The sequence below is a fragment of the Pogona vitticeps genome, chromosome 1, assembly GCF_051106095.1.
Source record: "Pogona vitticeps strain Pit_001003342236 chromosome 1, PviZW2.1, whole genome shotgun sequence".
Taxonomy (NCBI): Eukaryota; Metazoa; Chordata; class Lepidosauria; order Squamata; family Agamidae; genus Pogona; species Pogona vitticeps.
In genome coordinates, this window is record NC_135783.1 from 287778937 (window position 1) to 287794691 (window position 15755).

The 15755-nt window shown below is 40.3% G+C and overlaps 1 long non-coding RNA gene across 1 annotated transcript; it reads right to left on the reverse strand.

Moving 5' to 3' along the window:
* Positions 1 to 6780: 6780 nt before the first annotated feature.
* LOC140702676 (uncharacterized) lies at positions 6781 to 12517 on the reverse strand. The gene is made up of 5 exons (XR_013543058.1): positions 12403 to 12517; positions 11852 to 12003; positions 11646 to 11766; positions 10256 to 10363; positions 6781 to 7167 (listed from the first exon to the last, which is right to left on the reverse strand). It is a non-coding gene; the product is annotated as an uncharacterized LOC140702676 (long non-coding RNA).
* Between the last annotated feature and the right edge of the window lie 3238 nt (positions 12518 to 15755).

Here is a 15755-nt window from a genome sequence, read left to right on the forward strand (position 1 = left end):
ATAGATAAGCTGGTATGAGAAATACCTTCCTGCCTATATGTTTGTTTTGTTAGTCTTGTATGTTTTGTTAGTTTTATGTGTTACTGTTTTGTAGGTTTTGTAGGTATTTCTGTTGTTGTTTGTTGGAGATATGTATGTCATAAAAATAATAAAATACTTTTTAAAAAAATCAACATCATAAAATCCAAGAGGCATACCAAGGGGAAAAAAAGACTTATTTTATTTATATACTGCCCATCTAACCAAAGACCATTCTTGGGGGGGGGGGTGTTACAATATAAAACAAAACAATAGGCAAACATCTAATCATATCCACTTATCAAAACATCAGTACTAATATAAAAACAAATACAACATAATAAAACACAAAATTTAAATATTTAAGCATTTAAAATGGCAGTACAGTTTTACTGACTAATAGTTTCACCGGGTTCTGTTGGTGAATCAGAATAAAATGCCTGTCAAAACAGCCAAGTTTTTAAAAGCTTCTTTAAAATTGCCAGTGAAGAGGCCAGGTGGATACCGGAGGAAGTTGATTCCAGCGTAGAGGAGCAAGCACCGAGAAGGCCTAGTTCCTAGTTTTTTCCCTCCAAGCCTCTCTCAGGATCTGCATCCTCAGACATCCAGCCTGGGACAAGTGAGTAGCACAGGCCATTTTGACTAGAAGAAGGTGTTGTGCAGGTATTCTTTTCATACATAAAGATTCTTTTGGAATTCTTTTGCTCTGCTGTAATCCCTTTGAGACCAGTCAGCATGCTTTGAGAGTGTGAAATGTTTTGCTATTAAATTTAGTTCATACATAAGAGTTTTGAATACCCGTGTTCTGCATGACTATAGCATAAGAATGGAAAAGAAATTTACTGAGTAACCTCCCAATGAAAATATTTATTTTCTAACAAGTAAGGATAGCAGCAGGATGAAGTGCACCTTGCCCTGTAAATCTGTGCAATTCTGCGGCTGTGCGTTCCTGAGGATACACAGCTATAATATGCACAAATAAAATTGTCCACATTTGAACAAAAGGTTCTCCCCGCAAGGTGCAGAGTTACTACAGCAGGGATGCTTTATCTGCCCATATGGAACTGGTAAGCGCAAGCTAATGATGTCTGGGATGGGGGAGCTAGTCAGAGTGACTCTTTAAAAGACTGCTTCCCCTGACCTCAGCCTCTCTTCTGCCTCTGATCACATGGGGGCAGGTAGAGTGATTAGGAGAAGCGGTTTCATTTTTACCTCATGTGCAGCGGTGGTTTGTAAAACCAGGAATTGGAGCTGTGCAAACACACACACACACACCCAGTTTGGAGGATTCTGATGGCGTCACCCAGGGTGGCAGAGCCTTGGGGACCCAGTAACACCAGATTAGAAAGAAGGAGCAGGGGTTAATTTTTTTTTAAAAAAAGAGAGAGAGAGAGAATGAGAACAGAGAATTGTCAGTGGAGGGGGCACTCTGGTCTGCAGGCTAAGTGTGGCTAGTGGGCATAGCTGAGGTGTAAGTTGACTCTCATGGCTGAGGAACAAATAGTTCATATTGAATAAAGAAATAAATGTAAATAAAAATAAACAGGAAGGAAGGAAGGAAGGAAGGAAGGAAGGAAGGAAGGAAGGAAGGAAGGAAGGAAGGAAGGAAGGAAGGAAGGAAGGAAGGAAGGAAGGAAGGAAGGAAGGAAGGAAGGAAAAGGAAAAAGAAAAGGAAAAGGAAAAGGAAAAGGAAAAGGAAAGAAAGAAGAAAATGTTATTGATCTCATTGATAAGCATAAAATTCAGAATAATGCATATCAATTAGATCAATAACGTTTTTAGGGGGGGTTGTGGACCCAGTGGAGTTAAGGGAGTTAGAACAGGGGTTAAGTGTAAAATAAATACAAAAATTGAAAAAAATGCTGAAATTGATACAGATATAGGCCACAGGTGATCACAGAAGAACACAGGGCAGCTGTTCCAGAAGAACTGGTGAAAAGCCAGAGGGAGAGATTGGGCAGTATGGCAGATGGCAGCTTGCGGGGGACAAATGGAGCTATTGGAGATACACCAGTTGCAGCAACATCCATCCCAGGTAAGCTGAGACCCACGGCAGGCAAATTGCAGGGTGAGGGCATTCAGCTTTAAGGGGCAGTGAACCCACTGACCCCTCACATGATGACTATTCCTCATTTGACAGCTGACAAAGGGAGGGACACAGTCCCAGCAGTAGCACCCAGACCAGCTTTGAAACCTTGGATAGCGTCTTACATACAATAGTCACTTCCAAGGCAGACTCTAGGCTTTCTGGATGGGGCTAAGCCCCAGTCACTCCCCTCCATTCCAGACGTGGGGTATAACTCTGTGCCACATAGTGCTTTCCCTTATAGGGATCAGCCCTTGTCCCTGGGGGATCAACTCCTATTGTCTATGGTTGAAAAGATGTGAAAAGAAAATTTGTAGATGATTTTGAGATTCTAAACAGAGAGCTGGAGGAGAAAAAGGGAGATGAAGACAAAGACAGGGAGAGGGAGAGATTAAGAAAAAGAAACCAGAAAGGTGTTGGGTCAATTGACTTCCCAGGTTTTTCATTAATACTGGTAGCATCATTAAAGCACAGCCTTCATGGGTCTTTTTGTTGATTCAGTACATGGATTTGATCTACAGGTTTTACATTGATTTTCCAGAGCATGTGTGGCTGTTCTATGATGAGGGATTCCTTGTGATGGCAGCCATTAACCCCAACATGTATTGGGATGTGCATCACCATGGACTATGGTTGCAGTTGATGATATTTTCATGTCCCAACCTGGGAGATTGATTTGACAGTGGTCATTTGATTCAGAGGGCAGTTATGACTATCATTCTTTGTGAATTGGGGGCCAGGTGGTTCAATTCCACCTGGTCTGTTGGAAATTTAATGCCATGGGTCATGCAGTTAGAAGCCATGCAAATTCTGGCAGCAGTGCTCCATCTGTTGAACATCAAATGCATCAGCCACGTATTTCAGAGGATGCCCAGGGACAAGGGAGGCAAGGATTCAGGAAGGTCCAAGATTCATGAGGGCCCCAGTGCTGGCTATTATTTCAAAAGGGCCCCAGTCCAATTAGGATTCCAGTCTGGTAAAAGTGGTTAGAATCTTATCCAGACAGAGAAGCTGCCAGATATTTATGGGAAGGTTTTAGTTTTCATTTTAAGATCCCTCGACAGGGGGAAAGGGTTGCCACTATGACAGGAAATTTGAAATCAGTTCAAGGGGGGAGAGAAAGTTGTGTGCGCAAATATTATAAAGGAAGTTTCAGAAGAGAAGATGGTTGGCCCCTTTGTTGAGCTCCCAGTACCAAGTTTGAGGGTCTCCCCATTGGGAGTAGTGCCTAAAAAGGCCCCTGGTGAATTTTGGTTGATCCACCATTTGTCATATCCAGCTGGGGATTCGGTTAATGATAGGATTTCTTGAGAGCTATGTGCTGTCGAATACACATCATTCACCACAGCTGTGTGCATAGTTAGGGCATGCGGATATGGTACTGAGTTCACAAAATGTGACATCATGTCTGCATTTTACTTGCTACCAGTGTCTCCTAGGGATTTTTAGTTCTTGGGCTTTGTTTTTGATGGTTTATACTACATGCATAGGGCATTGCATATGGGGCGCTCGATATCTTCCACTGTTTTCAAGTGTTTCAATTCCTATTTGGAGTGACTGTTTAACCACAGAATGGGGCTCCCCCATATGGTACATTATTTGGATAATATTTTCTTTTTTGGAAAGCAAGTGTGGCGTTTGCCCCTAGTTACCCCTGGTTATCTTCCAACCACTGAGCACATGAAGGCAAACCAAACTCCTCTTCACACGCTGCCACCAGTTGATAACTAAAGCAACATACTTTTCTAAAGAAAGATGAAGGTCCATTCATCACTGTCTTTTAAATAAAACAGGTTTATTGATTACAGATGTTTCGATAATTTTTTATATGTATCTTCTTCAGGTTTATAAATCATCAATAACAATCTTCTATTTGATCTTACAGTTACTATTTAATCTTCTGACTAATCACACCTCAGGTCTCCCAAATATCACTTTATCTCTAACTCAACTCCACTTTCCTGACTCCACACTCTGGCCGACTGTTCACTCTCAGGCTCCGCCTTTTTTACCTCTCTCTCAGCTCCACCTCTCAACAACAGTAGCCTACAACATGAATAATGCATGACTATTTAACGTAATAAAGGAGAATGCCACAGCAAGGAACTTCCCATTGCAAACACATTATGAGTTTTTTTTCAGGAGCTAAATAAGGAGCTGGGTGTCCCCCTTGCGGGGGGGGGGAGGTATGAAAGACCATGCACGGTCCTCACCTATCTAGGAGTTGAGTTGGACATTGCCCATCAATCCTGTAGGTTGCCGGAGGAAAAATTAACAGGCCGTAAGCAATGAATTTGGAGCATGTTACTCTGTGCCAAGGTCACTTTGAAGGAGATTCAGGAGGTGGTTGGGCATCTCAGTTTTCTGTGGAAGGTAGTCACACCAGGTAGGGCTTTTCTTAGGGGGCTTTATGAGTATATAAAGGGCCTGTCAAAGCAACATAACCGGCAGAGACTCTCTGTCAGGATGAAGGAAGATCTAAAGGTCTGGCTGCAGTTCCTTGACAGATTCAATTGGGTTTCATTTTGGAGGGATGAAGTACGATTTGGAGCATAATTTCAAGTTCACTCAGATGCAGCTGGGTCACTAGGTTATGGGATTTACTTTGGGGGTCGATGGTGTGCTGGCGTCTGGCCAGTGATTCCAGTGATCACCTGTTCTGGAGAGATGATGTCACCTGCAGAGCACTAGACACATTTACACGCTCTTCTCCATCTGGAAAATGAGTGAAGTGGTAACAAGACTTCTCAGTTTTACTATTTCTAACAGACTGGCACAGAGCAGGTCAGAGGGTGAGGAAAATAATCAAACAGAAGTAATACCTTTCATTTTCCCTTGAAGGGTTCCTACTTCATATTATGTGAAATGTGAAAGGGGGTGCTAATGTACAGTGTGGTTTGGTTTTCCATTTTGTTTTGTTTTGCTGAGGGGTTTACAAGATGGTTGCAAAAATCAAAAGCTAGCTTAAAGGGAAGGGTTGCATTTGGCTGCCTGAAGATCTCTTGCTCAAGGCCCATCTATCTGATACATCTAAGCTATGGAGACAGGAAGAAGCACCACTGTACTGAAAGGCCCAGGCAACACACAGACACACATAGGAAGAATGCATGCATAGAACTGCTTGCTTTGTTGCATGTTTTATTTGATTTCAATGTGTGTATTATTTTCAAACCAGTGCTCGCTCCTTTGAATACGAGCAGAAAATAGTATAGAAGGGGATAAATTTCATGAGGGACAGTGTCTTCAATTAAATGGTAAAATGTTGTTACTTTTAACAGGAGCACAGGCTCACTGTATAGTACCTGAGGAATATCCCATGATTAAAGTGCACCCTTATGCTGTGCCCCATGCTGCTGTCTTGGGCTCTTTCGTGGCTCTTCAGGCAACAACAAGGTGAACCTGAGGTGAATATGTTTTACAGGGCAGGCTGGTACTTGTATGAGCTCTTTCAGCTATTTATTTAAAAAAACAGAAGTAAAATATTATTTTTTTAAAAAAGATGATAAATTATGGGTCTGAGGTGGGTTTTTTCCCTGGCTAATGCTTAACCTCTTGACACTAGGAACTGGTGTCTAGGTTTCGTGGTGAAGGTGCCTGAGAGGTGATAATGGCAAGAAGAAATGGATTTTCCCAGGAAGAGAATGTTTTTGCAAGTTTTTCTTCCTGTAATACAAAGTATTTGAGGACAGTATTGTCTTGAAAGCGAAAATAAGAGCCATTAATGTTGCAACAAAGCTGCTCTTTCGTTAGTGTACACACTGTTCCAGCTGCTTGTATTTTTAAGACTCGCTTTATAGGGAGTAGCAGCTATGTAACTATCATAGTGAATACTTACACTCCTTAATAATAATAATAATAATAATAATAATAATAAGAATAAGAATAAGAATAAGAATAAGAATAAGAATAAGAATAATAACAATAACAATTATTATTATTATTATTATTATTATTATTATTATTATTATTATTATTATTATTATTATTATTATTATTATTATTATTATTATTATTATTATTATTATACTGCACTCCTGCCCTTTGGCCCTTAATGCTAAAAACTGATCCACGTTCCTGAGCTGAAACTCCTAAACTGAGCTGAAAAAGTCACAGCTATGTATCTTATATCATCACAGATCTGACACACACCTTCTGGCAGGGGTGGTGTCTTTCATTTCATGTGGTACACATTATCTTTGTACCAGTTTTTGACAACCTGAGCTTTCTGGATGATGCCAAAAGTGGTTAATAAAGTGGCCGTCAGGAAGTACTGAGTAATTTGCCCAAGGCATTTAGCAATAATTTGCTTGTTCTATATCCTAATAACTATTTTCGCCCCAAGGTACAATAAAACAGAAGTGTTAATTCAGTAGAGTGAGAGACTTAATTAAACTGAGGAGGATGCCTGGTCCTCTGAGCTTAGTCACTTATGACCTATCGTGGAGGTATGAGGGAAAAGCCAAATGCTTTCCTCACCTGAATTATTCATGACCTGATCTGCTCTTATGGGCTGCTGACAAAGGCATCCTGATACACACCTTGTGGCAGACTCCAGCTATGCTTCCTTTGAAATGTCATTTGAAATGTGGGGTAGTTTGTAATCCAAATTAATAATAATTTTAAAAAAAATGTCTCAGGACAAAAGATATCCAAGTCAGAGAGATTCACAATTCTCACTCACTCACTCACTCACTCACTCACTCACTCACACACACACACACACACACACACACACACACACACACACACACACACACACACACACACACACACACAAAATCCAGCCTTTGCGTATTCTGTCCATTCAGTTATTATTTTTAATTAAGCAGAGACATTAGTGGCAGGAAGAGCAAAACAACAAGCAGAATAGTTATGGACAGAAATAGGTCATGGGCAGTTGATCTCTTTAAACAGAGAATGGTTTCAGAAGAGGTTTTTATTATGCTATCACTCTGCCTCATTCTCTGAATTCTGAGAGGGCTATGTAATAACTTCATCTCAGCAATCCTCCCTTCCCTTGTTTTACATGACTACTTCTTTTCCTTTATCCTGCTGCAGAAAATCTATGAAGGAGAAAAAGGTAGAATAGTTTCAGAGTACTTTTAAATGGCTAGCATCTTTTCCCACACCCACCCACCCGCCTCCCAATAAACACACCATGGAAAACACATGGTTTGAACAGAACTGAGGCTTGCTTTTTCTCTTTCTATATCCTGACATTCTTTTCCTATGTTATTAGGAATGATTAGGAGACTGCAATTGCCCCACCAGAGCAATTTATCATACTACTTATAGGTATAAATTATTATAACTAGAATCCTATGGATTAGTTATGAGTGAAATACAGTGGCATGAATCACCACAGCAAATTGCCACTAGTTAACAAGTTGCTGCTTGTCTCCCTTGTGAATACCAGCTCAAAAGACTGATGTGCAATATAAGCAGTGGCTTGTTAACTTCTGGCAGCTTACAGCATTGCACTCACACTAACTAATAGGATTCTGGCCATAACTTACAAACTATAAGTTATACATTGCATTTATGTCCAGCCTAATATATACAACTCTATGGTCTCTGGTGTTGATTAAAAATTTTCCACCCCCACCCCATAGCCCCCAGCAGGTTTCTGAAGACAAAAGATATTCCACAAGAGCGTCAGGACTTTTGCAGGGTGGGGAAATCAGTAATAGTTTATTTCTGAAAAAATGTCATAGCCTGGTGGCATCATCAGCTTTAGACAATGTAACTTATGGAACAGGATTTCAGCCAATATCTTGAAATTATGTACAATAAAAACGATTAGAAGAACCAAGGTACAGTAATTATTCAAGCAATGCACAATAATAAATTGAAACATTAAATCAATATCAGTTAAAACAACTGTAATCTAACATGCCTTTTCTGAACTTTTATTTAGATGGGTCATTTCTATTATGATGGCATAGGCTGTAGGCTGCACTGTGGTGCTCAGCAAAGCTGAATCGAAACTTTCCTTCTTGATATTCAGTGCTGTCTCTGAAAGAATATCTCTATTACCTGGGTAACTCCATAAAAAAGTTGTTTAACTGAAATGATGACCAAGCCAATTCTTTTTACTGGTTAGGGTGGCACGGTCCCTTGGTCACGAAATGAATAACCAAAGTAACAGTCAAACAAAAATTATATTAAGATTTTGGACAGGACTCTCTGCCTATCTTCAAGAGGTTGCAATTTAAAATCAAGGAACTTTCATGCTTTAAGGGTGATGTCCATAGATGGCTTATGATCAGAGGAGTGTGTTCCCCTCCAAAACACTACAGTTTGTGGAAAGTGACTCCTTCTCTGCTCTTCCATGAGCTGCTGTCCACATCTTTTGGTGTCCCTCAGCTATACTACTCACCTCTTCTTTTTTGGCATGATACAATGACTAAAAAGAAAGCCAATGTAATATAGTAGATACTATGATGAACGGATACTCCGGAGACCTGAATTGAAATCCTTACCTGGCCATGGAAACTCGCTTGGAAGTGGCAATAATAAACTACTCCATGAACATCTCATATAATTCAAAACTTTATTATATTCACCTTAATTCTGAGGCAACTTGATGGCACTTTGCAGCAAGAGACTATGTAAAACTGTTTATTTTGAATACATTTATTTTAAATCTTGTTTTAAATACAACGATGTATAATACTTTGTATAAAACTATAAACTTGCAAATGCCTGCTGTTGCTGCACAACATCACTAATACTTCTCAGTTCCACTGGAGTAACTGTTGTCCTATCTCAGAGGAGCAAAAGAGATTGTAAGAGGAATTGCCTAGAAATCATTTTATAAAAATGTTTTATACATAAGGTTGGGATACAATACCCCAAACCCATTTCTGTGTTTCTAATAATATCACTTTCCAAGTTACCTTTATTCAGTGGAGGCTGGTGACTCCAGTGACAGTGGGGCAGTGAATCTGGTCTGTGTTTTAGTGAATACTTTGTAGGAGATATCCGAGGTACTGAATCATATGTTCCTGCCCCCAAATAGGCTCGGGACTTTGAGCAGATCTTATAAAATTCAGACTATGACCTCAAGTGGATTCATTGCACAGCTGAGATCAGAGCCACCAGCCTCTACTGCACTTGAGTCCAACTGAATTTGTGAAATGAAACATGGGGCAAAATCCTATTTGTTTTTTCCATGGATGCCTTTGTATACCAATTGTGCAAGTGGGAATTAACTATCACCTTGAACTATCACCATAAGCCACATTGTTTTCAACAGATCCCCATCTTTCACTAACTGTCTGCTGCAGACCCCTGGGCCAATCTTGGCATGCTCCAATGTTTAACTGGCCTGCGTTTCAAAATAGAGCTTCACCTGCTAGCAGTGAAGAAGTGGAAGTTGTGCTTGCAGTATTTCTTGTTCAATCGGATGCTAATATTTAATTACCCATTCTTCAATATTTTTCTAAATTTTCTCAGTCCAGGTTTTTATTTTATTTATTTATTATTTATTATTTATTTATTTTATTTAATTTATATCCCGCCTATCTAGTCACGGTGGACTACCTAACATCTCGTATTTCCCAGCAAAACCTTTGTAATTCTTCATTGTAAGCTGTAGCAGTAAATGGTGTCACACAGAGACTTATTTCTATATTTTTGCCAAGTTTAGAATAAAGTGCTGGTAGATGGTGTGTTCTATTAACAGCTACATCTTCCTTGGTACAGTGCCAGAAAATATTTTTAATATCTATTGAAAGATTTTCCTGTTATAAATTAGATAAACTGCCCCTTTTAACCTATGCTTTCAGACTGCCTAGCTTAGATGCCTGGTAACACCATTAAAAACAAGTGATAAAGTGCTACCTTCCTGTGCCATCTTTTGATAACTGACAATGTATTTTGGCCCTCAGTTTTAGGTTTTCTTTCAAGAGTAGACCTTTGGTCTATATGGGCAGGGTATAAATCTAATAAAATAAATAAATAAAAATTATTTCCCAGCCCTGAAGAAATCCAATGTAAGTGTTTGCAGGTGAGTAATACAATTATGGATATCCATTGTGATGTAGTGGATAGAATGACAGACGAAGAGTTGGGAGACCTGGATTTGAATCCCTGTTCAGCCATGGAAACCCACGGGTGGGGGTGGAATTGGTAAAAACCACTCCTTACCTTTTTTACCTTGCATGCTTGATTGCTTCCCCTCCCCTTTCAACCAGAAGGGATTAATCGTGTTTCCAATGGGTCTTGCAGTGATTTTTGTTGTTGTTTTTTCTTCGGCTGCAACAGATTAATTGCATTTCAATGCATTCCAATGGGAAATGGTGCTTCGACTTACAACCTTTTCGAGTTACAACCATCTTCTGGAACCAATTAAGTTCGTAAGTCAAGGCACCACTGTACAAAATACCGTATTTTTCGCTCCATAAGACGCACCTTTCCATAAGACGCACCAATTTTTTAGGAGAAGAAAACAGGAAAATATAATCTGTTTTCTTCGCTCCATAAGACGCACAGACTTTCCACACCCCTGTTTTGTGGGAAAAAGGTGAGTCTTATGGTGCAAAAAATACAGCTAAACATTTAATTACTTCACGCCCACTCTACCATTTAAGGGTGAGGGCCCATGTTCAATCCACAATGTGTGTAACTAGTGTTACAAATATTACTGGTGGAACACAAGTTAGTTTATATGGGACACAGGGTTTCCATACTAGTTACTGAGAATTCACTGTCTCCTGAGAACCCTACTAGCCATGGATGAATCATCCATAATATTTTGAGATGCTAGTTGTCACTTGGAACACTCCACAGTCTAAATTTAGTTCTTGGTCCCAAATGGAATAGACTCATTAAATCAGTTGCTGGAAGGTGTGCCAACATTTATGTATATCCACTTATTCAATAGGTCTACTCTATTTGGGATTACCAATTGGATGCCGACCATGTTTTTTGTGATCTCCCATTCCTCCTTCCCACTGCCTTATTGCCGGTAAACATGTAAATGTCCTCCTCCTAAAAAGGGGGTCTTTTTTTGGTCATGATAACACTCAGATTGGTGGGCATGAGATACACAAGGATAAAAACTACTGTGTGAGGAGAACTTGTTCACTGCCTTACCCTTGTAAAGTGATATTTGATTTTCAGGGAGACATTTCAGGACATCCTTCCTTTATAATTGTTGGTCATCTAGTTTTATTCTGACAGTTATACCCTGTATTTTTTTTATCTTGTCCATTGTCACCATCTGGATTATTAGATCTGTTGTTTTGCTATAGAGATACGTATATCTTATTTTACATTTTTGGTTTGGGTGGGATTTGGCTTTTCTTTGTATGTTTATTTTATTACTGGAATCTGCCCAGAGTAGTGGCAAGGCCACCAGATGGTTTGGTATAAAAATATAACAAACAAATAAATAAATAATTAAAAAATCTTCAGAAAGGGTAAGGTTCATTGGAGAGGCAGAGAATGAGGAAGTTCTTAAATGTTTGCCTGCCGATTTGCCCAAGAACTCATCCCATTTAGGTGTTTTCTTCCCCAACCTGAGTACCAGACTCACATTTTAGTCCAGAACTCCCACTGCAGATGGAAACAATTGGGAAATAACCAGAGGGGCCAAGGGCCAAGGCATCTTCATCACTTCTGACCACTGGCTGCATTCTCATCTTCAGAGAAACTCGCTGGGGTATAAAGAAAATATGAAAAACATTCAAGACTATTTTTATCTGATATAGTGAAAGGAATAATAGGAACAGGTCAACTCACCTTCTAGTTTTAATCCATAGATTTATTTTATATAGTGAAAGAAATAATTGGAAAGGGTCAATCCACCTTCTAGTCTTAATCCACAGATTTCCGGAATTTCTCTCCAAAACAATGTGAAATATCCCCAAGAAAGTCACACAGTACTTTCCCTCCTGTTAAGAGACATGCTGGTGAGTAAAAGATTGAAGGAAATTGGTTCAGGCATTCTGGTCATATAATCTCAGAGCTAATGGTTTATATTATTGAAGTGTTATGTATGGAAGGACAAATTCTCCAACCTTTAATAAGGAAGGAAAAGATTTACAGGCTTTGTGCAGCACAGCTTACACAATGGACTCAGCTATATGTCTCCAGTGTCCTTAAAAAGAAACGAGGAAGCCCAATGTGGCTGATTAATGTGTCTCTGTTCTCTTCTTAGTTCAACAGACAGAACTGTGGTTGTTATAAGTTTTGTTTCATACTCTGTCTGTATTCCATAGTACAATTAGCCTCTGCATTTCAGAGAATTGCCAACACAGATTATTATCTAAAGTAGCTGTTTTATGCTGTACCTCGTAAGTAGCTTGGAAATTGAAGAAATGAAAGACATCTACAAATCTTTCCATGCCCAAATGATCAAATATTTGCTCAACTGTGCAGCAGATCTATGCCATGGAATCAGATCTGAGAAAGATACAAAGGATTAGTTAATTCAGTTCTACTTGTTCTGAGACAGAACTAATATCCAGTCGAATCCAAGCTTTTCTTCTCCCTTTAAAACCTGTTGACAATGTGCTTTCTAAAATCTTCAGAAATTATCTCATTATCCAAGTTAATTTACAAAGGATGAAATGGCAATGCTGTCTCAGAAATTTGAGAGAAAGGGCCAGGGGTGGGGGTGGAGAGAGTCAGTGCTGTGTCTACCCGGTGATAGAAGAAAGTATGAGACTGTGTGATGGCCAGTTACTGTTTTGGATTTTATCTCCCATGGTAGACATGCTGGCTGGGGGATTGCAGGAACTGTTAAAAAAAATTTTTTTACAAGCTCTGGGGAGGGAGCAAGGATGGCAACAGATGCACATCACTTTGCAGCTACTGTACATCACCCTTTCAGCATCAGCATGAGACAAAGAGCACCTGTTCCTCCACTTATCTGACTTCAGGCCAATGCAGTACGTATTGTCCGGTTTTCTCCAAGCTCTCTAGAATTTGCTGAGGTTTTTTTTTTCTGCCTACTTTGCACTTCAGGAAAGGGGAAAAGAAGTTATCTCTTTGCTGCATTTCATTGGCCATGACAGAGAGGTTTTGTATGGATTAGATAGGGGGGAAACAACAGCAAGTCCTGTGATGTGGAGGTCCCTGAAAGAATTGGGGAGGGATGAAGCTAGAAGGACAAACTCCAAAGGACTGCCTGTTCCCATAAATTTGTCTGGCTATTAAGAATGGTCTTCACAGCCCAGGTCTGTATCCTCGCTGCCATCAGAAGAAGGCTGGTTCTTAATGTGAAACTGGTCCTTTCCAGGTGAAATGCCTCATTCGACTACCTTCTCACATTTGAGAAACCATGCTGTAGACAGGGCTCTAATTAGGGTGGAGCAAACGTGGCTATGTCTTAGGGCAGTGGCTCCCAAACTTGGATACCTCAGGTGTTTTCGGACTGCAGCTCCCTGAAACTCTGGCCAGCACCACTGGTGGTGAAGGCTTCTGAGAACTGCAGCCCAAGAACACCTGGATTACCCAAGGTTGGGAACCACTGTCCCAGGGCACCAAAGTTTAGAAGGCTCTAAAATGTAGAAGTGAATCCACTGTAGAACAAAACATTCTGACCCTATTCACTTTCCTTCCCCCCCACCTCATAATCATAACCTTTATCTTTCTAGGGGGAGGAGGTGGACCACATTCTCCTTTTCCTTTTTCATTGGTGGTTCACCCCCATGTCTCACACCAGAGTGAGTGGAATACAGTGCTCTTACTCTGCATGATGAAATAGCTAGTTGCAGCTCTAGTTGTACAGCACAGGTAGACAAGCTGTGGACCCCTATGGCACATTTGCCATGATCTATACTAGCCCCCAAATAAAACTAGAGGTGAATCTTCTTTAAGGTAAAAAAAAAAGGCACAGGAGGTGCCACTGGAGGTTTCCTTTAGTAGCAATTCTTCCCCACACAGACACAAAATAAGAATAATGATGGCAGGAGGCTGTCTGGAGCTCATGGGAGAGGGGAGTATGAGGTTCTCATCCCTGCCCTTTAGTCCTGAATCCACCAACTTTTCTTGTGCCCTATGCTTTATTAACATTTATCAAACTAAAGATAGCTTGATTTTGAGAGGGATTTGGGTAAGTTGGCCAGCCTTGCTATTAGGCAGAATTAGACTGTTGCTTAAGTGGTAGATGCTGTGAGTAGGGAAGCAAAAAGTGTTGGAAGATAGAGTTGTGCATGTTGTGTTGCCTCCCATGTTCCCCCTAAGCTAGCCTGTGGCCCTCAGATGCAATGGAGGACACTGTCCTGTCACCAGTGTTGAAATCATAATACCGATCTCTTCAGTCTCTGTTACATGGAACTGGTGAGAAATTGCTCCTCACCTCAGGCAGAAAAATGCATGGTTGCACCCATCGAAAGCAACGTTGGTAAGCACTGTGATTATTATGGAAACATATAGGTTACAATGATCTGTATAGTAGGTGGGATGCAGAACACAGTATACTATTTAAAAGAAAAATTAGTGTCTGTAGGAAAATGTGACAACTCCATTTTTATGCCTCTGTGACATTGCACCATCAAAATACAGAGCATGGCAGGGGACTAGGTCAGCTTCTAGATGCTGGTGGACTGCAGCTCCCATCATGCCTCACCACTGCCTATGCTGCCTAGCTCACAGGAATTACAGTTCCATATTTTCTAGAGGCCGTATGCAGAGAGAAATCTCAGGTGAGAGCACTCCTACCTTGCTTGGAACACACTTAGACTCCCAATCGTCAAATGGATAGAAATGTATAGACTGAAGAATAGAATTCAAGTAGGTTCAGAGGGAGGGAGGGTCAGACTGATGGTATTCAAACTAGTCTGAAATAAGCCAGCCTGTCATGTAGTTATAATGTTATCAAGTAACTAAGGAGTTTTTTTAAAAAGCATGCTGTTGGTAATAAATCAGCACCTAGCTTCCAATTGCACTGAGTGGAGAGCAACATCCAAATCATAAATATGTTGGAATCAATTTACCAAACATGACAGAGGACAGATGAATTTTGACAGCAGTTGTTAAACATTCAGTGTGCCAATGGAAGCATTAGCATGCCTTTCATTGCCTTTCTTATAAATGTGCACTGCTTGGCACTTTCAGACCATAAAAGTTAATTCTGTGTTTACTGCAACAATTGGAGAGAGACATTTCTAGCTGCTGAGAGCTTGACTGGTCTAAATTTCCCCTCTTTTTCTTTTTATCAATGGGAGAATGCAAAGTGAACAAATTTGTATTCAGATCATATAGGATAGTATTCCAGAGATACCTCCATGCTTAGAGGGATACCTAGCCCTCCCCTTTCTGCTGTCATTTTCTACATTTGGGAAATAACATGCACTGGAAATGTTCCAGTTTTCTCCCAGCTATATTATAAGGACTTCATCTAAGCTCAGAAGTAGTGGAGAATCTGGGGTGAAGGGGGAGATTGAAGATGAAACTTAGTCCTTGTTACTCAAAAGTCTTAGGACTCCAACCCTGTTAGCCCTGGCTCCACTACACCAGTGCCCACAAGTAGGAAGTTCTCTGCTGTAGACACATTGCTTTCCATAGGTTGAGAGTGACAAGGGAGGATGGGGGCTACACACTCCTTTCTAATTATGGAGAGTACATTATATCCATGGTGGTAACAACTGACTGGTCCTTCTAATTTCGGATTTCTCAGGTTCCTTTAATTTTGAAATAT